Genomic DNA, 23,639 nt, shown 5'->3' on the forward strand with positions numbered 1-23,639 from the left:
GAGAGTGTAACCATCTTGAACTTGTCCTTCCTGAGGAGCTTGTTCAAACCGCGCAAGTCCATGATGGGTCTCAATCCTCCGTCTTTCTTCTAAATAAAAAAATAAGGGGAATACCATCCATTGTTCCTTTCCGCTACAGGCACCAGTTCTATGGCGCCTTTCTCCAGCAGGGATTGAATTTCCTGCGCAAGTAGTGGATCTGGACTCTTCAAAGAGATTCCCTGGTGGATTGTTGTGAGGCCTCTGCCGGAAAGGAAGACAGTAGCACTGGTTTATGATCTCCAGAACCCACACATCTGAAGTAATGGCACGCCATTCTACAAGATGCTGCGCCAGCCTTCCCCCAACCGGAGAAGCATGGGCCTCATGACTGAGCTGAAGCAGACGCGGCAGTGCCTGAGGGCAAAGAGGCAACTGCTCGCGCGGCCATGACACCTCGAGTACCTTGTTTTCCAACTCTGCCACTCCTACGGTTGCCCCTTTGACTTGCAGCTCCTCTCGATTTACTAAAGGACGAGCAATATCGAAAGGAACCTCCCCTCCATTGCTGTCCCCTAGGATGAAAAGGCAGAGGTTGGCAAACTGCAGCGCCCAACGACTTCGCTGCAGCTTTGGAGGTCTGCAACCTCGCAAGACTTGTCAGCCTTGCTGCCAAAAAGATGGCCACCATCAAAGGGCATGTTGAGGAGCCAGGCTTGCACATCAGGAGCAAACCCCGACTTCCGCAACCACGCAAACCTGCGTATTACCGTGCTCGCCGCCATGGACCGGCTGACGCAATCAACCATGTCCAGACCCGACTAAACGGATTCACACATTGCATCCTTGCCATCCTGCACGATAGCAAGGAAACCATACCGGTCCTCCCCTTCGGGAATATGATCAGCCTCTAGGGAACTACAGTTCCACAGAGTGTGCGTGAAACAAGACAAGGCACACGGAGTTGGCAGCCTGAAGCGCCATACCCCCAGAAGAAAATTCCTTCTTCGCCCAGCCTTTGTCATACCCATCAGGAGGGATGGTAGGGTACGACGCCCGCTTTGCTGGGGTCGTAGCCACCTGCACCACCGAACTCTCCGGAGTAGGGTGCGTGGTCAAGTAGCAGGGGTCGCCACTGGCTGGGCGATATTTCCTCGGCAAGGACTTGCTCACTGCTGGGAGACTCTCCGGAGCAGTCCAAGCCGCAGCCACCCTTCTCTGCAAGACCATATGGAATGGCAGCAGCGGGTCAGTTGGAGGACCCTGGACCAGGATATCGGTCAGGTCATCTTGCTGAAAATCCCCAGGGGGGGGGGGGGGGGGGGGGACAGACCACCCCAAGTAATCCGTGACCCTCGACTTGAGGCGCTGATATGAGGATTTGGCATGCGTGGCAGGCTCCGGCCTACCAAACTCCACCTCTGGAGAGGTGTCTAGACTACTGGCATCGTGCAGCGACTGACGCAGGCCCTCAAGTTGACTATGACCAGAAACAATGTCATCAGGAACCCCTGAGGGAACCTCACCTTCCTGAGACCACTCCACCTCAGATATATAATCCAGAGGCTGGAAGGAGGGTACAGAAAAAGGCAAACATGTTTAGCCTTGGCCAACGCCTTTCTGGGGGGTGCCACTGTGCCACGGGGTACCTCCGACAAGGCCGCCTCGAAAGGCGTCGACGGAATCGGTGTCGACAGAGCGCGGCGCCAACAGCTTTGACGGCGTCGACACAGTCCGAGGGCGGAGCCCTGAGCGTGTCTCGACAGCCTGGGCACCGATGGAGTCGACGACTTCCTCGGAGGCGGGGCCTCGAGAGAGTCAGTCGACGACCTTGGCGCCGCCTGCGTCGATGTCTACCTCGAAGACTTCACAGGTTCTCGCGGTCTCGAGGGCGTTGAGGACCGGGACCTGGAACGGGCATGTCTAGAGCGACCATCCTTGTCCGACCGGGACCTCGAAGGCGCCCGGTGGTCACGACGACTGCTCGAGCCCGAAGGCGTACGAGCGGTGTCTCTAGCACGGCCACGACCGGCGTCCTCAGATGGCGCGGATGGACCGGAGCCCTGCGATTGAAAAATCGCCAACATCTCCTTTCGGAAGGAATCCCAATCCTCGGGAGTGGAATGCTTGTTGGGACAAGCAACCCGCTGATGGGCGGAGTCCTCGGAAGAGGACGGGGAATGCGACCTGTGACAGCGCTTCCTAGAGTGCCTCAAAGAGGCAGAGGAATGGCGGGACCAACTCCCAGACCGAGAACCCCCGGACTCACGACGACTATGCGGAGAATCGCCCCTCGAATCGTCCGTCGAAAGACCAGTGGAACACGACTTCCGGGGCTTGGCCACCTTACCGACCGACCGCTTCATCTTACGCTCCCGCACGGCCTTCGATGTGAGCGATTGGCAGTCGAAAGTCATCCGTATCATGGTCCTCCCCGAGGCACCAGAGGCAAGCGTTGTGCGTATCCGTCAGCGACATCTTGGACCCGCACACCCGACACTTCTTAAACCCGGACCGCGGGGTGGAAGAAGCCGAAGACATAATACAAACTCAATGAAGAAACATGTTCAAAGAACCGAAAGAACAGGATTCAGTATAATCAAGGCGCGCCGAGATATCCGAAGCAAACACGTTCGTTTAAAAAACGGAACTGAGTCTACGGGCGTTGCGCGTCCTACTTATAACATCTGGTGACGTCGGCTCGACGGAGGCCCTCGAGGACAGCGTATCGACGTCATCGACGCAGGACGCAGAAAGCTTTTCAGAGGCAGCACAACTGTGGTGATTACTGTCATAGATATGGAATACGTCGGAGAACCCAATCCCCTCGAAACACCATTATAGTACTTGGACGGAGAAGAGGTTTCCTGAAGATTACAGGGCTGAAGGTCAGACATGTCCAAATAACTGGACTAATTGTTATCAGGCAAACCAAGCAGGTGAATCGTACCGGAAACCCTTTGATGGGATCCAGGTGTATAAAAGGTGGCGCACCCACAAACTTGGGATGGGGAGAGCAGCAGGAAGGCCAGCACAACCCACGAGAAGCCAAAGGAGAACGGGATGCTGAAGGAATGCATACACAGTAAAGCAGAGTGTAATTACGTGGTGCGGGAGTCGTGTCTCCGGCGAGCGCAGAGGGTTAGGGAGAATTTCCATTTCTGTGCTAATTTCCTCCCACGCTAGAGACCGCCAGCTCTTTTGCTGAATTTAGGACTTTTTGCTTGGGTACCCGTTCCATTGCTCTTTCTGCAGTAACTTTAAATTGCTCTCAACTTGGGTTGATTGTGCGGTCTTGATAGTAGGTTGATGCAGCAGCCCTCCTTTACTGCGCTTATCACTAATCTGGCTTCTCCCCACCCATGTGTGGGTGTTCCATGTTAAGCGTCGTCCTACTGAAGTAGCATGGTGTTACGCTCACCTGACTCCCATGGAGGCGCTGGCCTGGTTCGCGCTGCTGTGACCTCTTCTAAGGTGATGCGCAGGGTTCGGAAGACAGACTGGACCGGGCCCCCAAATCTGGCTTGCCTGGCTCACAGAAGTATCCTTCTGTAGGCGAAAATAGGGGATTAACTGTCTGCGGGGTAATGCAATCGGCCTCCCACTTTCCCCTCTCACCCTCCTCGAAACCCTTCTGTGATTTCTCGTAGCGTCTCACCTTAGGGTCTGGAAGGACGAGCTCTCCATCCTGCTTCTGATGCAGGGGCGCGTTGGTATCCAGTTACTTCACTTGATTTTCGGATTGGTGAGAACCAAACTTGCTTGGCTTCCAGGTAAGTTTTTTGATAAGAGGTTCCCCTTGTGTCCATGCATTAATGTACTAATGCTAGTGTCTTTTTCCCCTTAGGGGCCGGGGTCCGGAAATGCCAGGATGCGGCGCGGACCCGAAATGAAGAGGGAATGAATCAACAGGTAAGTCTTAACATGGAGATTTAGCTTTCCTTATTACCTTCTCTCTCTCTCACCTTTTGTTCTGGTCTTTTTCTCCCTAGGCGCTGGGGCGTGACTGCGAATCCGGATGATCGCTGCTGAACATGGAGGCGCCCTGTAAAGGTGAGTGGAATGCGGCGCTGCAGCGATCGACGCGATGAGCTTTTAAATTAAAGTCTTCCTTTTCAGGATTGTCGGCGAGATGTCTCCGGGATGCGGCTTTAGCAGGTAAGGACTTTTCCTTCTTCTCTTCCTTTGCAGGTGATCCAGGATGCTGGCAGGCGTGGCAGAAGTCAGGATGCAGGAGCAGACACAGTGAGCATCCAGCTGCTAGATGCAGAACAACGCGAAGCACGTGTGGCTGTTCGGGTGGGGTTTAAATAGCCTTGGAAGAAGTTCCAGGTATGTATCCTTCCTCCAATCAGGTATGTATCCTTCCCCGACCACGCCCGGATGGTAAATTAGTCCCACAGGTAAAGTAGTTCCTTTCAGGCCTCAAGGAGGCCGGGATCCTGCAGCATGGTCTGCATCAGGTAAGTGCACCCAAGCACTTCCATAATGAGCCTGGCGCCTATGGCGCCAGGACTGATGTCTTTTGAGCTTGGCGCCATAGGCGCCAGGACACTGTCCAAAGGGCCCCTATATGGGGTTGCTGGGTCCTTCCTTGGGGACTGGATATCCGCTTTCGGGGACGCAGGGCTTGAACCGGCTCCCCGGGAGCGGGCATCATGACACATGGGTTGGGTCCTGTAAAGCGAAGTCACTTTATAGTTGTGGATGTGTCTCTTGATGCTTGCCCTCCACCACGCGTCCGCCCTCTGCCGCCTTGGCGCATGGGTGAACATCCACTAGTTCCCTGCTGTAAGCTCCCTTGGAAATTAGAGGTACCCTATTGAAAATTTAAATGCCCTATTTCGCTATAGGGCCGAGCTCAAAAAGAGCCTGCCAGTGAAAGATCCCCTGTTTTGGAAAGGTTTGCCTTGTCCAGTGCCTCATCTACTGCTGCTCCATACATTTGTCCTCAATGGGCTTGTCGAATAGATTAGCCTGTGCTTCAGATTTGAAAACCAAACCGCTAAGCCAGGAATTCCTTTTATGCTTGAACATGCTGTTATTCTCCCTGCTGTCTGTGGCATCTAGTGCTTTTTTAATAACCACATTGCTCAAATGTTTACCCTCAGTTATCATCTATACCAGGGGTCCCCAACCTTTTGTGAGCAATTAGCAAAATGTGCAGATTAAATAAACCGGTGTGCAAAATCCATTTTTCAACTGAACATATTGGCGCTCAATTGGTGGACAAATTAGAAATGTAATAAACTTAAGACGGCTTATAGAACATTTTCATTTGCAGTACGTAAGTTAACCAGACCACGTGCAATTCTAGAAAAGTAAATGTGCAAGGCCTTTAACTTAAATTTGGCAAGAACATTCATAATTAAGTGGTTGTTTAAAGGAAATGTTGAGGAAATTGAGTGGTAAGTAGTACATTTTTAGACAAATAAGACCAGTCGCATTGTTCAGAAATATAGCAGTGCTGAAACATTACCAGGGGTTTCAGGTTCTCAAGTAACATATTTTTAAGTAATGTAGTGCAAATGTTTGGACAATAAAATTGCTCACAAATGGAGAACTGTTTTTTTCTGGGATCTTTAGTGGCAAATGGTGCACTCCAAGCATACAAGATCAGCAATATTTTTCCAGTTATTGAATATTGTATTGTGGATTTTTTTCTTAAGTAATCTTATGAAAGTTTGCATTTCTGATGGAACAGAGTGAACACTATCCTCTTGAGTACATTTTCCAATGGCCAGGGTAGGCAACAAGAAGATGATGTCTGACAGCCAGAGGGGCCGGTTGGCGATGCCTAAGCTCGACAAGGAGACATTGGAAAGAATGACTAAATAACATGAAATTAAGATATTCTCTTAAAACTGTTAAACATTTCAGAGGCCACAAAGTAACGTGTTAGTTTGAGTCTTTGGTTGAAACTATCTGGGACAGTGCTATTGGTGAAACGCATCCCAAAGTTCAGGAGGTCCAGGTTATAGAAAGGGAGGCCTCATGGTTGGATGCAGAATCTCTCACAGAAAACTGAAACAGGATATAATGAATGGTGTGCATATGGCAGGCCAGATTTATAGTTTCAAAATGGCATAAAGAAATTGTAAAAAGACAAAAAAAGAATTTCTTGAAAACCAATGGGAGCATTTTTGGAGGAAACCAAATTATTGAATGCAGTTGTCGATACAGGCATTATGCCATCTCCTTGGACAACTAGTCTTCCTAGGACCACCAGCACCCCCAAAGTTCTAGGCCAAATATCCTCACAGGACAGTAAAATATTTTCCAAATGTTTGTTGTTCAGGCTGGAGGAGGGGACACAATGTAACAATATCTTGAAGCCATCCAGAACAGATTTCAGGGGAGGGCTTAGTGCAGTGGACCACTGCTTCTCTCCGAGAACCATCAAGGAGAAATATGGCAAAGTTAAATGAGGGAGTTTATTTTGGGCGTTTTTCAGATTTGGAGAATTGTATTTAATTGATAGAAACAGTGTGGCGTAATTTACATTTTATTGGGGTCGCTAATGTTTTATTAAATCTTAGCCAAATGTGATATGCAGACATCTCAGCGTCTGTCCCATATACAAGATCTGGGAAATCTACATTGTTTTCCCTCACCAATAAAGGTGAAAACAAGGGATGTCAGTTAGCACCACTGTACTCTCCTTTCAGACATTGATTCTAGTGCAGTCTCTCCGAAAGGTACATTTTATAGCATGCTTCGTAATACCAGTGCAATAGCTATTTTGGACTCCACCCCGGCAGGTCACGAACAGGGCCTGCTAAAGACATACATTACTCACGGTAATCGTATTTCTAATGATCGCATCTGCTGTGAAAAACCAAAGGGTGTTTCACAACCTATTCCTCGGGGATCCCGGACTCAGGTGGCCAGGGAAAGGCCATCGCTTTTGGATCCCGACCCCAGGGGTGGACAAGAGAGGGAGGATCACCTGGCTAGGGGGTCCTTGGGGAGTGGGGGAGTAGCACCGAATGGTGAGACATGGTATTCCCTAATTCTACAACCAATCTAACCCCTACCCCTGCTTATTTACAATTCCCATACTTCCTCCCCACTCTATCTTAACAGTACTGCACCGAAGATGAGGAATGAGGCTAGAAAGATCACCTCCCCAGGTTTGCATTAGCCCTTTCCCTGTAATGAGGCTAGGCAGTCATGCATTTAGCTCTAACAATGTACACCTGCCACTTTAACACTCCCTGTGAAGATAAAAGGTGGTGCACAAAAGAACACTGAGCGAGGTTGAATACAAGGAACAGCTCTTCCGAGAATGATGCGAACCACGCTGTGGAAGTCGGAAGGCCAACGGGCTGATCGGCAGTTGAGAGGATCAAGCGAACGCCATGTAAGATTTCCAAGCTGTTGGGAAGCCATGAGCTTTCGAAGAACAAAGCCGAGTGAGCGGAGGAAAGAAAACTTCAAGTTTCAAGGAAGCGGCCGGCGAACCTACCGGGTGAACGGCAGAGTTGGGGAGGAGGCAGAGGAGGCGTTGGTAACGTCCATGAGCTGCAGGAAAATTAAAGAAATCCCATTAACACGACCAGTGAGTTATCGAAGGGGGCAAATGTCCCGTTGATGTTAAAGGGACAGTGACTAATTTTAAAGTTGAAAGGTTGCGGGTGTGCTGATACAACATGAAGAGAACAGAGTGGTCCTGCAAGGAGAAGTCGCACATTTGAAAGTCCATGTAATGTTATGAATTTTGAAAGATATGACAGCGGAGATCAATGGAAAGAAAGTAAACGTGATAAAGAAAGAAAGCTAAATAATAGAAAAAGTGAAATATATGAAATGTGAATACACCAAGAGGGCAAAATATGCAAGAAGGCAAGTTAAAGAGAATAATAACTACAAGTACCAAGTGGCATTAGTGCTGCAAGAGAAGATTGTGAATTGAATGATTGTTCAAGGAATAAAATAAGCAGTGTCACATAGCAATTTGCTATGCAATTGTGTAGGTTTGCCAATTAAAATTACACTTGTGTAGCAAAACTTGCCATTTAAGTTACCCTATTCAATGAAAGCACAGCTCGCCCTGCATTACTCCCTTGCCCTCAGGGCTCCCTCTCCATCCTCTTGTGTGTGTTCAAGTTCAGAGGGGCTAATGAAGAGAGTGCAACAGTAATCGTCTCCACTACTGTTAAATGCTAAATGCCTATATGGGAATACTAGGCAAGATTTTCTTTTCGGTTTCAAATATTGCAAACCAGAAGTAAATTGGGAGGATACTCTTATCAAGCTAACTATATCCTGTCTGGCAAAGACCAATATGCTTTAACTTTATTGACAGTCACAATTCCATTCCTAAAAAATGTAAGTTCTTCTATAATGCAGAAGGATAGTATTGGTACTGTAAAACACTGATTTACAGTAAAGTTTAGGTTAGTTTATCTAAATCTCATAGTGCCAACTATTTCATTTTGTTGGGGAAGATGCATCATATTGACGAGTGAACACTTGAAAATGTACATGATCATACAGCCAAAAGCTTTCCACTGCAAACATAGTTCTGTGACCTATTGGCTGTAGTCCTCTGTGCAGCTGGTGCTCTGCCCACGAGCTGATTCCATATTTCCTGATATTCTCTTATCCTGTTGCTTAATACCAGCTACTCTGAAAGTGCGATGGCCGCAAACTACAATATTCCACCTAATGTTGCCAGTTCTCTGCGATCCAATCTGCTTAGTGTCTTATTTTCTTTCCTCTTACATAATGAATACACAAAGCTAATTAGAGGTTTGCACAATGTAGTGATTAATAATTCCATCCAGTATGTACATCTACAGATCTAATGCAATGCCATGTGCTGTAGTTGGCCTCCAGAGCTCACTTTGCTCTATCATTATGATTGCATTATATATTGGCGCCTGCAGGAGACAGCTGGCCACACTGTTTTCTGAGCCTTTTTTAGAATATCTATTTATTTGTGTCCATTCATGCATCTAACTTTTTACAGACACTCATCCATGGTTTGCAAAATCTAGCACGGTCGAGTAGATTTTTGGAAAGGGTACCATTTGCAGTTTGCAGGGGGTGTTTGAAACTTATTGAACATTTACTTTGTTTGCATTAAATGTCAAATACAAGTTTCACTGTGCATGGCTGGCCTCTGGGTGGCAGCACTGAAACAAACCGTGGGTTTGTGGTGAGATGCACCATTTTACAGAAAGCCCATTTATATTTTTTGTCATCTGTTGCCATGATTCGAGGGCATTTCTTTTAGGTCGAGTAAGTAAACTAAGTTACTCTACCTGCAGGTCAAGCAAAATTTGAAAGAATTTGCGAGACCTAACTCATCTCACGAATGTCTTACTTCAGCAGTGCACAAAAATGCAGCATTTTTGCTCATTTTGTGTCTTGGATACACAACTTCTGGTGACAGTAAATATATTAGTAAAATATTGCTAATCAAATGGGTTTGTTTGCTAATCAAGACAATTTTAATTAGCAATCTAGGCTAATCAACTTTTGAAAACTAATTTATGCCTTGTTGTTGCAGAGAGGTCGAAGTGGTCATGCAAATGTTGATGTGAATTACTTGCAGTTTCGAAGGTCTATGACAGTGAAAAAGATACTTCAGATAGAAACGTGGGAAAGGGAACCCCCACAAAGGAGAGACGGGATCGAGCCCGGCAGAGGGAAGCCTGTGCAGAACTGAGAAAGTAAACGTGAACTGAATATTGTTGGCAAGGCAGTTGAAGCCTTAAGGAAGTGATTGAACTATAGGAATATGGAAGCCCAAGGTTGAAATGTGCCAGTAAGCCAAGGAGTGCAACACTGATAGATGTAACATCCACCTATTTAAAAAAAATATATATTTAGAGACTCTAGGCCGTGTGGGGTTCAACCTAAGGAAGGGAGTTCATGCCATTCTGACATTTCTTTTTGAGACACTATTTTTTGTTTGTATTCTCTTACCACATTTGGCATTTTGAGAAGGAGGGCAAGGTTAGGGTTTCCTAGGCCTTTTTATTTTCACCATACTGACGTGGACGTGTTTGCTATTTATTTAATGGTCGAGACTACTCCCATTTTAGACTTGGAGCCAGTTAGGAACTCTACCAACCCAACTAAAACTTTAAATAAAAAAAGTTTTCAAAACTTGTATCCATCGAGTGTCTACTTTTAATACCATGCCTTCATCACACTGCTTAGATTCACAGTGTGCATGGAGTCTGACATCTAGTGGTAAACGTGGAGTATTGCATCTTTTTTTCAAAGATCGAAAAGAAACATTGACATGGGCGGGACAGTAAAACTATCCCTAATGTGACGTGTAGACCCAAGATCCCTCAACCATCGAAGTCACACCGGTAGTTTTTCTTCTGCCGTGAGGGAAACTTAGAGAATGCGTGAGTGAGTACAGAAGAGAGAAGGTGCACGAAGTCTATGCTCCTTCTACTCCAAGTGGGGAGGAAGGGTGGGCGCATGTGAATCTAATCAGATACAACCATCAGAAATACGATTACGGCGAGTAATGTACGTCTTCTGATGCTCGGAATCTTCTTAGAATCACATGCTGGGCATAGACTAGCGAGCATTACCCAGAGATGGTGGTGGAATGTGTGAAGGAACACCAACAAAGATGTCTTGGCACTGCTTGTCCCACCTGAGAATCAGACTTGGAGTGTCTTAGCAGTAATGTTGGATGCAAGTGTGAACAAAACTCCAGGTTGCTGCTTTGAAAATGGAATCTAAGCATTTGCAATGAATGCTATGGTAGCCACTGTGCCTCGAGCATAGTGAGCTCTAGGCGCAAAGAGTAGATCTCTCTTGGCAAGAGAAAAACACAGTGTGATGCAATTTAGAATCCATTTGGAAATAGCTGATTTAGAGACATGGTATCCTTCTCTACCAGCTGCCACAGAGCCAAAGAATTGATTGTCTTTCTCTGTGGTTTAGTTTTCTCAGGGTAGTAAATTACTGCCCTCCTCACATCTAGTGTGTGGAGTCTTCGTTATGCCAAATGTGTGCGTTTTTTTAAAGAAAGTTCGATTAATTGATTTAACTTTGAGATAAACGCAGGCGCAAAATGGGGTGTGTGCACAAACGTACCTTGTCTTTGTGAATAATTACAAAAGGATCTTGAAACGAAAGGGCCTGTAACTCACTGGCCCTCTTAATAGAGGTGATGGCCACTAGGAAGGCAGTCTTACAGGTGAGGGCCTTAAGGCTAGCCTTGTGCATGGGCTCAAAAGGAGGTCCCATTAATCAGGTAATAACATTCAAGTGCCAACCAGGAGTGGGGTTGGAAAAAGGGAGGGAGGAATCCTTTTCACCCCTTCCCTGAAGGCTTTAGTGACAGGAATCTCCCAACATGAAACCTTGCTCTGTACGCAGAGCGAGCAGCTCAATTAACCTTTAGGGAGTTAAAAACAAGTCCTGAGTTTAACAGGTGTGTTAGAGAGAGGACAATTATCTTTAGGGGAGCAGTCAAAAGGATTGACATTAGTATTGCACCAGAGTAGCAATGTCTAGTGTTGGGTTTATGTGCTTACCTGAGTATGCCCATGCATGCCTGTGGGAGTTGAAGGTGCCCAAACTCAAATACTTCAGGAGCCAGGTTGCTAAATTGAGTGTTTGAGGGAACGGGTGCAGTGTCGGTCCCTGGTCTTGAGACAGCATGTTGTAAGGGCATGGCAGTTTCATTGGCGGGAGGAACGACATTTTCATGAGATGGGATGGAGGAACCAATGTTGTCGGGCCCATATTGGTGCCACCAGAATCATTGTAGCTTGTTCCCGGCATCTTGTGCACTAGGCTGTTGAGCGGGGGAATCTTGGGGCGGGGGCTTTGCAGGGCAAAGACATTTTCCGGACCATGTTATCCTGTTATCCAGAGACCGTTCCCCTTGGACCCTTGTAGCGTGTCTGTCGGTACTTGGTGGCATAGTATGGGCATTCTCCAGAGTTGCGAACAGGTGGATCTCTGGGAAAGCCCATTCTGTAAAGATGTCTAATAGAATGCTCTAGCAACCGCCACTCATGCTCATTGGGTAAGGGGAAATCCCTGCTGAGCCTGTCTGTTAGGGAAAATTCTCATTTCTGTGCCAATTTCCTTTAACCTTAGAGACCCCCAGCTGATTTGCTGACTTAAGCTTTTTCATTTTAACTCCTGCATGGGATTTTCTCACTAGTATTTTTCTGACTAGTATTTTCTGTGTTTCATACTGTTTTATAAAGTCTGAAACTCCATAAGCATCTGCTTTTTGCATTTTGACACGCAGCACCTTTTGTGCAGTGCCACTAAGAAGTCCCTTGGACTTCTCTTAAATGTTTGACTACATTTTCTTGGGTGAATTACTGTTCCCAAGAATAGTAAGATGACCCCTGTTTTACTCATCTTTTCCTTCGTGGGGCCAGCACACACCACCCTTTGTGGAGTGCTGGGGGGTTGCATAGTAACTCCTTTAACACATTCTTCATGTAACATTTTGTATACTAACTCACTTGCAAGGCTGGTGGCAGTGGTTTCTTTTTTACTACCTGGTGACATGCATCTGTAGGTCGATACCTCTGCTGCAGTACAGCACCCGAGGGTGACCATTTTTGCAAAATGGAGCAGTCTTTTGTAACCATTTCTTGTTTATTAGTCTCTTCTGGGCTTTTACTTGATTTGGGTTTGAGTCCTTTGTGTTCAGCCAAGAAGCCCACCCAGGATCCAGTGTGCCCGGAAAGGCTGGAAGTGAGGGAGGGTCCTCAAACTTCCATGTCCTTTGTCTCTAGGTGTGCCTGATTGAAACCAGTTCGGATTGGCTGGCTGGCTGTCCTGAAGGACAGCCACCCTAGGGCTGTGAATGAATGGGAACTTGAACAAAAAGCAAGGTTTTTGGGACTAGAGGCAGAACCGACCAACAGAGGACAACATCTGATGAAGACATGAGGAGACACCAGCAGCACCCTCCTGGACCTCCAAGTTCCCGTGAAGCCCTGTAGCTGCGCTAACCCAGTTTTTGTTTCGACTGGAAAGACCCGTATGGGACGATTTCCTCCCTTAGGCTGGTGGGACCAACTAGCCTCAAGACAAGCTCAATTTTGGCGCAACCCCCGACTTGCTGTGACCTTCCAAGGTTACAGATTCCCAATACCCGTAGTCCCTTCACCATCTACAAGTGCATTGTCTTCTGAAGTGCGAATCCGGGCAAAACTTTGTGGGCATCTATAGGACCCTACAGAGGAAGGAAATCCACGTCCAGAGTCCAGGAATGCGGGATCAAGAATCGTCTAACCAGAGCTGTTTGTTCTTCCTTGGCACTGAGAAAAAAGGTGCCAAAACCACAAAAAGCCGCTGAATCAAGGAGAATCCATTCCTGCCGAGTCCTTCTCTAGAGTGCTGACGCAGGAGCCCTCCAGACGTCCTTCCTTTCGTCACCAAGAACAAGTACCAGGAACAAGGGTCTGCTGCACTACAACCAGACAGCATCCAGCTGCAACAAATTCATCAGTTCACAGGTACCGAGGGGCTTGGGGTAAATTATCCTTTGCCATTTGGGGTGCATCCTACATCTTGGGGAGTGGTATTTTACCCTACTCTGAGTTGACCTCAACTCACTTGCACTGGCCTTTCAGTTTGTGCTTCTTCAAGGTAACTCTTGAGTTGCTGTGATTTTCTATTTGAACTACTGACTAAACACATTTTCTAAGAAGAGAGCATCAGAACTTAGAACTGGCCCATTTACTTTGGCTGCCCTGGCTCCTTAAAGACCACCTTCTGAACCTATAGGCTTTGGCAGTGCTTGTTCCCTTACAGGTTTTAATTGTTGAACAATTACTGCTGGGATAAAAGACTGCCTGCATCCTTTTGGGAGAATCTAACTTTTTGTGGAATACCAGTATGTTCTGATCTAACCCTAACCTTTCCTTCCATCCTAACTAAATACTGCAAAGGTGATACAAAATAAGTGTTATTACTGGCCTCAAATGAAGTCACCCTTGGTGCTGTAAAATGTATAACTATGAAAGAATTAATCGCCTGCTTTATTGTATCACTTTTTGAATTGAATCCTCACTTGGGATTAATGTTACCATTAGTTGCTGCTTTTTAAAGAATGCTTTAAATATCTTTGTGTATATATAAATAAATATGTATATTATAACTTTAAAAGTGCAAGTGTTTTCTTGGATACCTGCATTTACTGATTTCATTGTACAGCTCTAGAGCTCACATTACCCATTTTAAGATAAGCCTGGCTGCTCAGTCACACTACCAACTTGTGTAGTACAGGCCTATATTAATAGGCGGGTTACCTAATACCAAGAGATAAGTCTTGTGTAGTCCCACACCAGTTGGATGTTACGCTCACCTGACTCCCACGGAGGCGCTGGCCTGGTTCGCGCTGCTGTGACCTCTTCTAAGGTGATGTGCAGGGTTCGAAAGACGGACTGGACCGGGTCCCCAAATCTGGCTTGTCTGGCTCGCAGAAGTATCCTTCTTAGGGTCTGGAAGGACGAGCTCTCCATCCTGCTTCTGATGCAGGGGCGCGTTGGTATCCAGTTACTTCACTGGATTTTCGGATTGGTGAGAACCAAACTTGCTTGGCTTCCAGGTAAGTTTTTTGATAAGAGGTTCCCCTTGTGTCCATGCATTAATGTACTAATGCTAGTGTCTTTTTCCCCATAGGGGCCGGGGTAAGGAATGCTGGGGAACAGGCACCGACCCGAGATGAGAGGTGAAATCCTTGTAGAAATCAGGTAAGTCTTTAATGAGCGTTTTTTGGTAATGTCTTTTCATTCGCTCATTAACGCTGATGTCTCTGTTTCCCCTTAGGGGCCGGGGTCCGGAAATGCCAGGATGCGGCGCGGACCCGAAATGAAGAGGAATGAATCAACAGGTAAGTCTTAACATGGAGATTTAACTTTCCTTATTCCCTTCTCTCTCTCTCTCTCACCTTTTGTTCTGGTGTTTTTCTCCCTAGGCGCTGGGGCGTGACTGCGAATCCGGATGATCGCTGCTGAACATGGAGGCGCCCTGTAAAGGTGAGTGGAATGCGGCGCTGCAGCGATCGACGCGATGAGCTTTTAAATTAAAGTCTTCCTTTTCAGGATTGTCGGCGAGATGTCTCCGGGATGCGGCTTTAGCAGGTAAGGACTTTTCCTTCTTCTGTTCTCTTCTTCTCTTCCTTTGCAGGTGATCCAGGATGCTGGCAGGTGTGGCAGAAGTCAGGATGCAGGAGCAGACAAGGTGAGCGTCCAGCTGCTAGATGCAGAACAACGCGAAGCACGTGTGGCTGTTCGGATGGGGTTTAAATAGCCTTGGAAGAAGTTTCAGGTATGTATCCTGCCTCCAATCAGGTATGTATCCTTCCCCGACCACACCCGGATGGTAAATTAGTCCCACAGGTAAAGTAGTTCCTTTCAGGCCTCAAGGAGGCCGGGATCCTGCAGCATGGTCTGCATCAGGTAAGTGCACCCAAGCATTCCCATAATGAGCCTGGTGCCTATGGTGCCAGGACTGATGTCTTTTATGAGCCTGGCGCCATAGGCGCCAGGACACTGTCCAAAGGGCCCCTATATGGGGTTGCTGGGTCCTTCCTTGGGGACTGGATGTCCGCTTTCGGGGACGCCGGGCTTGAACCGGCTCCCCGGGAGCGGGCATCATGACATTGTACTGCACCAATTCTTACCCAACATTGTCTGCCAGAAGATCGAGTTCCCCTGGAACATGCTGTGAGAGGAGGGACATGTGTTTGAGTGCCCACTTCCAGATGTTTTGGGACTGTCTCTATAGCCCTAGAGAGCAGGTGCCCCTGTTTGTTCAGGTATTACATAGCCGTGGTGCTGTCTGTGAGGATCAGGACTGTCTTCCCCGTAGAAGGTTTTGGAAAGCTTTCAGGGCTTAGAATACAGCAAGTAGTTCCAATAGATGTATGTGATTGGATGGTACTGACAGGGACCACACAGTGTGGGATGTTAGTGGAAGCAGATGGGCCCCCCATCCAGACAGATGCATTTGTGGTTAGAGTGGCTTCTACCGCGGTGGTGGTGAAGGTTGGCCCTGCAGAAAGTGTTCCCTTGACCACCACTGTAGAGACTGAACGAGGCCTGCAAAACCACCACTAGCTCGTCCCACTGGCCGAACACCATTGGCTCGAGAGCCATTTCTGCATGGGACGCATGTGCAAACGAGCGAGTGGAACTAGGAAGACGCAGGAAGCCATCATCCCCAACAGGTGCATGGCCTTGTGAATGGTAACCCGATGACTGGCTACATAGTGAGGGATCTGGAACAGCATGTTTTGAACCCTCTTGTTGGAGAGGGACGATGAGGCCATCTTCTGTCTGAATCAAAGCAACGCAGAAATTGTTTGAGTTGGCTGGGAACCAGGCTTGATTTTGTCCCGATAGAGAATCCTAGGCTGAACATGAGATCTACAGTCCCCTGGGTATTTGCTAGGCATGTTCCGTACGAGTCCCCTGTTATGAGCCAGTCGTCGATAAAGAGATACATGGGGATGGACTGAGTGCACAGGAGAGCTGCTGCCAGTACCTCTGAACAACCTTGAGGCTGAGGTAATGTCAAAGAGGAGAACATCGATCGGATAGTGTGTGTTCATCATGAACCCAAGGTAATTTCTGTGCGCTGGCAACATTGAAATAAGAAAATCATGTGGCCATGTAATCCCTTTGCTGCACCAGTGGGATTACTTCCTGAAGTAAGTGTCATGCCGAACTTTGGTGGCAGATCTAAAACAGGGCGCATGATAAGATTCTTTTTTGGGTACAAGGAAGTACACTGAAAAAATACCCTTGTTTACCTGGAGATGTGGGACGACTTCGATGGCGCCCTTTTCCAGTAGGACCTAAACCTCTTCTAACAGGATGCGCAGATGGTCTGATGAGTCGCCTGGCTTTGGGTGGATGGTAGCAGGGTGATAAGAGGAACTCTATGCAGTACCGGTGGGTGAATGTCTTGAGAACCCACTGATCTGAAGTGATCCGGACCCATGCGTGGGCAATTGATGTCAAACAACCCCCAGGGAAGAGTGGGAGGGGACCCGTACCATTGAGTCACTTGGAGGCAGAAGCCGGGTAGCCTCTGGATGCACAGTTCCTACCTCTGCCCTTTCCCTGATGGGAACCTCTATGCTGGGACTGGAAGTTAATGGGGGAACCTTGATATGATGCCCAGTTGGATCCTCCAGATTTGTACTGTGCATGGGGAGAGCGAGAGAAGGACTGTCCTTGAAAGGACCGGCGGGTGTTGAAATAGCTGCGCTGGACTTTAGGGTCTCGTTTTCTTTCTTAGCTGTTTCCAAAGCATCATCAACTGCTTCTCAAAGAGGTTGGCTTCTTCCACTGGCTTGTTGATTAAAGAAGCCAGAGTTTCTGGCTTGAAACCAGAGTTCAAGCGTAGCGTAGCGTTTGAGCAGGGTTCCCTGGAAAGTTGCACCCTGCAGTTAAGTGTCCTTGAGGATATTTTGGGTGACTTGCCTTTCCTCTGCGGCCACCACCATGCGGCAGGTGCAAGTAGGTTCCGGGAACTCCTGAAGACAGTCCTGGACAAGGCTCCACTGGACACCATTATATCTTGCTAAGAGTGTGTTTTTTTGGCAATCCTGGTGGAGTACCCCACAGAAGTAGTAACCTGCTTGCCAAGGGTGTACAACTTTTTGCAGTCTTTGTCCAGAGGAGATTCCGCCGAGGAGTGGTACTCCCACACTTTCTGGGTCGTGGAATCAAGGGAGTCGGAAAGGCATGTCCCCTGATGTAAAGAGGGGGCTAGACTAAACATTTTTTCTACACAGATTCAAAGCACGTGTGAGTGAAGTTGTGAGCAACGAAAGGGCCAGTCGCTTGATGGAGTTTAACAGAAAAATGGCCTAACTGACTTGGGCCTTCTCCTTAAGAATATCCTCCACAAAGTCCAAACCAGGGGTAGCTTTGTGTGTAGTGATTTTGACGCGATCAGCAGCCTTTTTTTTAAAAAGAGCGTTAAATGTCATTTGGGCAATGCGTCTCTAGGCTGGGAGACGGTCTGGGTATCCAAGAAAATGTTGGTGTTAGGGTCACACGGTAGGGGTGTGCCACGTGCCCGGTGGTCACCCACTTAGTCTGCGGTGTAAATAACATCCTGATCAAGTTCATCTGGTTTATCCCCGAAAACACCACCTTGGGGGACCAGATGGATTCCTATTTTACTGTGGCATTCAGAGCACTACTTAGAAGTAGGTCAAAGAGAAAGGTTATTAGAACAAAACAAGAGATCTCACAAATATTCTGAAATAGGTAAGTACTTTTGGTAACCTCTAATGCAAAGTTAGCTAACCCCTACCTGGAAGGAAGGCAAAACACACAGTCAGAGAGTAGAGTCATTCGGTGAGCCAGGCCAGGCCAAAGTCAATTGGGCAAAAGTCTAGGTGAGCTGAAGCAATTCTTGCAGGTAATTAAAAGTCTTGCACAATGTTTTGGAAGTCTTTGTAGAAAAGAAGAAATCAAAGTATGGCCACGAGCTGATTAGGCTTGTGAGGTAAAGAAGCTGATAGCAACTCTACAGGAGCAACCAAGACAAGTCTCAACTGAAAACAAGTGAGTTTACACAACAAGAGGTAAATTCGTAGACTTTACAATACCTTTAGTTAGAAGAAAAACAGTTCCAGCTGGCTTCTGTTCCTGCGCAGCTCTACAGATCCTGTGTTGGCCTCAGTTGTGGGGACAAGAGGGAAGACTCCTGCACTGCAATGGGACGGTCGGCAAAAGAAAAGGACCAACTTCTATTCAGTGGCACTTTGCGGTTTCAGCTCCTCGCGTCTCCAAAACTAGCACCACTGCAGACTCTTAAGCTGTTGAGATGGGTTTTCCTTGCATCTGGGGTCCAGCACTCTGTTGAGGTGGCTCAGGATCGTCAGTCCTGCTTCCTGGTAGTCCAGAGGATCTTCCTGGAGCTCTTGGCCAACTTAAAAGTAACGCACATGATCTGGTGTTCCTGTCCCTCGCTCTTCGGCTCAAGCAGCAACTGCAGTGGAAATACAACCAGCTTCGAGAGGATGTCCAGGTGGCTTACTTTGGAATTGATTGGTCCCACCAACTCAAGGGGAGAAGTCCTTGCATGGCTTCTCTAGTTGAGATGAATTCGGAGCTTCGACACAGCAGCAGGGCTTCACCGGGCAAACCAACGGTCCAGGAGTTGCAGCAGGCGTCTCTTCCAAGTTCTTCTTCGGATTCCTTCGTCCAGTGGTTGACTCTGCCTTCCAAGTCAAAAAGTCTCACCTTTTATGCATGTTTCTCTCATTCATTCCAGCTTCGCCGTCAGTCACCCAGCACATTGGCTGTCCTTGCCAGACAGCCAGCCGGCCAATCACCTAAGAGTGCATTCTTGTCTCCTAAGAGACAAAGCACAGGGAGTTTCGGGCACCTCCCTCGCTTCCTGCCCCCGCCAGACACCCTGAATCCCGACAAAGACAAAACTAACAAAAGGACAAAACCCGGTTTGGCACACAGTAAATCTCAAGAAGGACCTTTCCACAAAGAAATGGCGAAAAAAGAAGACCGGGGCCATTTTGACAAAAATGGCTTCCTTGGGTGCTTTAGTGCAGCTGCGAACACAGCCCGCGGTAAAAGCAGACCACAGTAGTTAAAAGTTAACCACAGCCACCGGCCATTCATCGAGGAAAGGGTAACAAAAATGTTAGCTGAGAAGCTAGACAAAGGGGATGCTAAGTAACCCCTCCAGCACCCTATTGTAAGATAGGGTGTGCTCGGTCTATAAAGTTACAAATGTAAGTAAAGCCAATTTCACTTCACTGGTCTTGCAAACAGTTTATCCAAGAGAAGGTACGTAAACCCTTGAGAAATCTGAAAGACTTCCCTGAACCACTGCCTTGAAGGTGCTGTGTGACACAATGTAAAGATGATGCCTATGGAGTTTGTCAGACTCCATACTTAAAGAGAAACAGAGTTCAAATCACATTAAAAATGCATGTGAGAGTGGGAATAAAAAGTCCAACTCGCTCTAGGTTAAAAATTAAAAGTTGTAAAATCCAGCAAAGTTGCTGTGGGTATCTAAGGTAGAGGGGAATTAGCTAATTTCGGATACTTCTCCCTAACAGGTACACTACACGTCACATATGGGATAGTGTTACAGTCACGCCCATGTCGCCGTCCCTTTTTGATCCTTAAAAAAAAAAGATGCAACACTCTGCGATTACCACTAGATGTGATCAAAACAAAAATGGTGTTTGTGAATAGGTGCCTTGCAGCTAGGTTTTAAATTTATGTAGAGATGAGGGTGCAGTTTCATTTTCATTGGATCCTAGTCTTCTCAAAGAGCGATGCCTGGGTCCCTCATTTAAACAAGACAGATGAAAGGGCAGCATCTTGGATTAAGTGGCATTTTACAACAGTTGCAGTGGCAGAAGGAGACTTAGCACGGTAGGGGGAGAGGGAAGGAAGAGGAGAAAAGAAAAGTCTAGAGAAGTTTCCAGAACTTAAGAAAATACGGCTCAAGTCTGAGGGGGGCTTTTCCAGAGGGAGGAGCCAGCTGAGGAAAGGAATGTATCGCCCCCTCTCTGCTTGGAGAAGCATATCACCTGCAGAGAGTTGGAGACAGAGGACAGAAGGACTCTGGCTTAGAGGTATTTAGGGAGGGGAAAGCTGGATGTAAAGAGGTCCCAGGCCCCAGACAGCCTAGTGGTAGATGCAAAGGGTCTTGAATTTGATATTTGCAGTCACCGGAAGACAGTGCAGAGATTGTAGGGCTGGAGAACGAAGGTATTTTGGAAGAGAGTTGGATTGAAGGTGGGCCCCGGCCCCAGAAAGCCTTGTGGGCGATGCAGAGGGTCTTTAACTTGATCCTTGCAGAAATTGGAAGCCAGTGGAGAGATTTCAGGTCCATGGGCTTAAGGCCAAGGACCAGCCTTGCAGTCCTGTTATGGATTAGTTGAAGGGGGCAAAGAGTGAAGGAAGGCAGATTGAGAAAGAGGCTGTTGCAGTAGTCCAGCCTAGAGAGAACCAGCGCTCTGGAGATGCTGAGCTTCTGGGGAAGGTGATGAAAGGTAGAATGCCCCCGAGAAGTCAGAGCTGAAAGTTGGACTTCTTGGCAATGTCTGTGATGGGTGGAGTGAAAGAGTCAAAGATGATCCCAAGTTTTTTGGCACAAAGGTGGGTGAGGAGAGGAGACCAAAGAAGTCTGGCCAGAGAGTGAGGGGGAAGCAAGGAACAGGCATCCTAATGAGAAGGATCTCTGTCTTACTGGCATTAAGGAAGAGATCATTGGCAGAGCACCATGCCCGATAGCAGTTCGGTATGAGGGAGGAAGAAGAGGATGACTGCTTGAAGGAGAGATGTGCCATCTGCATAACACTGGAAATGAGGGGAGAAAGTGGAGATCAGGTGGGCCAGAGGGGCCATGTAGTTGGGCAAGAGCCATGGCGATGGGGATAGAGCCCTGATGGACTCCACAGGTAGAGTGTGGTGTAGGCGAGAACTGGCATATTTCCACTTGGGATGGTCCGTTTGAAAGAAAGGAGGTAAGCCACGCCAGTGCCCTTTCCGTGATGCCTAGGGTATCGGAGACGGTTTACGGGGATAGAGATGCTGACTGAGTCAAAGGCAGAAGAAAGATCAAGGAGGATCAGAACAGACAGAGTGTTAGAGTCTAGGTTAGAGAGTAGGTCTTCACAGGTGTTCAAGGGAGTAGTTTCTGTGCCTCTGGCTGCCATGAAAGCAGACTGGTTGTCATGAAGGCAGCCAGTCACTTTGGTTTGCAGGATGACCAGCTTTTCCACGAGTTTTCCAAAAAAAGGGGTGATCGAGATGGGCGATAGTTAGCCAGTCAAGAAGGGTCAGCAGATGGCTTTTTTAGGAAAGGATGCAAAGAGTGCTTAAGGGGTTGAGGGAAGGAGCCAGTGGCGAATGTGTGGTTGCAGAGGTCATCCAAGAGAGGAGAAGTTGTCCTTGATGGTTCTGGAGGAACAGGGGAGCACCTGTTTAGAGGAGACTTTCAAAGAATGGACAACTCTAGAGATCTCATCTGGTGCAATGGGAGAGAAAGAGGAGAGTATGGGGGAGGGTCTGGGAGGGGGATCTAAGGGAGGCGAGAGAAGGTCAGATGACAGAATGTCCAGAGTTTGAGGAAAAGTGTGCAGCTAGAGCAGAGGGCATGAGAGGGAGAAGGAGAGGAGGAGACTGCTGTAGGTTTGGCAAGATTCTTGCAGATTTTAAAGAGTTCAGCCATCTTATTGGTGGCTCCAGAGTTACAGGCTTGGACACAAGCCCTCTTCGTGGAGCAGATGGAGACGATATTGCCTTTGGAGTAGGCAGCAGGCCAGTCTATCAGAGGATTAGCAAGATGCCTGCTGTTAGGGAGAACTCATTTCGGTGCCAATTCCCTTCAACAGTAGAGAACCCCAGCTGTATTGCTGGAACGTAGGACTTTTTAACCCTGAAGTGAGTGAAACATTTTTCTCACTCCCTCATGTAGTTGTGTGATTTGGATTTTGTGTTTTAACTGTTTTTGGAGTCTAAGAAACTCCATAGGCATCTACATCTTGTATGGTGACACAGCACCTTCAGAGCAGTGTCCCAGAGAAATACTTCAGAATTCCCATAAGGTTTAAATATCTTTTCTTGGGTGGACTACAGTGCCCAAGAATAGTAAAGTGAAATGTACTTTACTTATCTTTTCTCTTTGTAGGTCCAGCACACCCCATCTTATGTGGAATGCTGGGGGGTTACCTAGTAGCCTCTTATCCTACTCTCGTAACATTTTTATGTTACCCTCACTACTTTAAATGGCTGATGTCAGTGGTTTAATCTTTCCTACCATTGTGCTTCTCTATCGCAGGCTGAACCCGGAGCTGCAGTACAGCACCCATGGGTGACCGTTTTGTCAAAATGACCCCCCCCCCCCCACCCTCGTCTTCTTTTTTTTGCCATTTTCTGTTTGTGAGGTCTTTCTTGGGTTTTACTCTGTGCGTCGAGGCAGATTTGGGCCCTTTGTCTTGCCTTTGGCAGACTTCAGCCCTGCAGCCCGCCTCTGGCTCCAGTCTGACTAGAAGGGCAGGATGTGAGGGAGGTTCCCAAAACTCCCCTGTCCTTCGTCTCTAGGAATGCCTGAATGCAACCAGTCCTGATTAGCTGGCTCGCTGTCATTTGAGGACAGCCACCCTGTTGTGCGATTGACAGCCTAGGCCAGGCATGAATGGGAGAAACCCGTTTAAAAAGCAAGGGTTTTGGGACTAGAGGTGGAGTCGACCACTGGGAGAAACACCAGGCGAGGAAACCGTGAACAAGGCTTGCTGCATCCTCCTGGACCTTCAAATGGCCTGGTGAAGCCTGCTGCTGTGCTGAAACTCTTTCTTTTCAACAGAGAAGCTTCGGAAGGGATGACTTCTCCCCTTGGGTTAGTGGGATCAACTAACCCCACAACGAATTCCACCGGAACATCTTCCCCGACTAGCTGTACTACTTCGTTGCTGCAAGAACCGAATGCCAAGGGTCGAGTAATCCGTAGTGCAGCGAAACGTCTGATGCAGTAACTAATCCAGCTAGAAGCTCAAGGAGTCTAAGGACCCTCCAGAAGCAGGACGACCAGAACAAGAGTCCCCTCACCAGAGTGCAGGGCCCAAGGAAGTGAAAGAAGACCAACCAGTATCGGAGATCTGCGACGGTGCCATTTGCCAAGCGCTGAAACTGAAGTGCTGTTGA

The 23,639-nt window shown here is 47.7% G+C and overlaps 1 protein-coding gene across 3 annotated transcripts in view; it reads right to left on the reverse strand.

Moving 5' to 3' along the window:
• FBXW11 (F-box and WD repeat domain containing 11) overlaps positions 1–23,639 on the reverse strand; it is a 1,385,831-nt gene that overhangs the window by 614,092 nt on the left and 748,100 nt on the right. The gene's annotated exons all lie outside the window — the stretch shown is intronic.

This window comes from Ambystoma mexicanum, chromosome 3q (assembly GCF_040938575.1).
Source record: "Ambystoma mexicanum isolate Mex_15411 chromosome 3q, UKY_AmexF1_1, whole genome shotgun sequence".
NCBI classification, from domain to species: Eukaryota; Metazoa; Chordata; class Amphibia; order Caudata; family Ambystomatidae; genus Ambystoma; species Ambystoma mexicanum.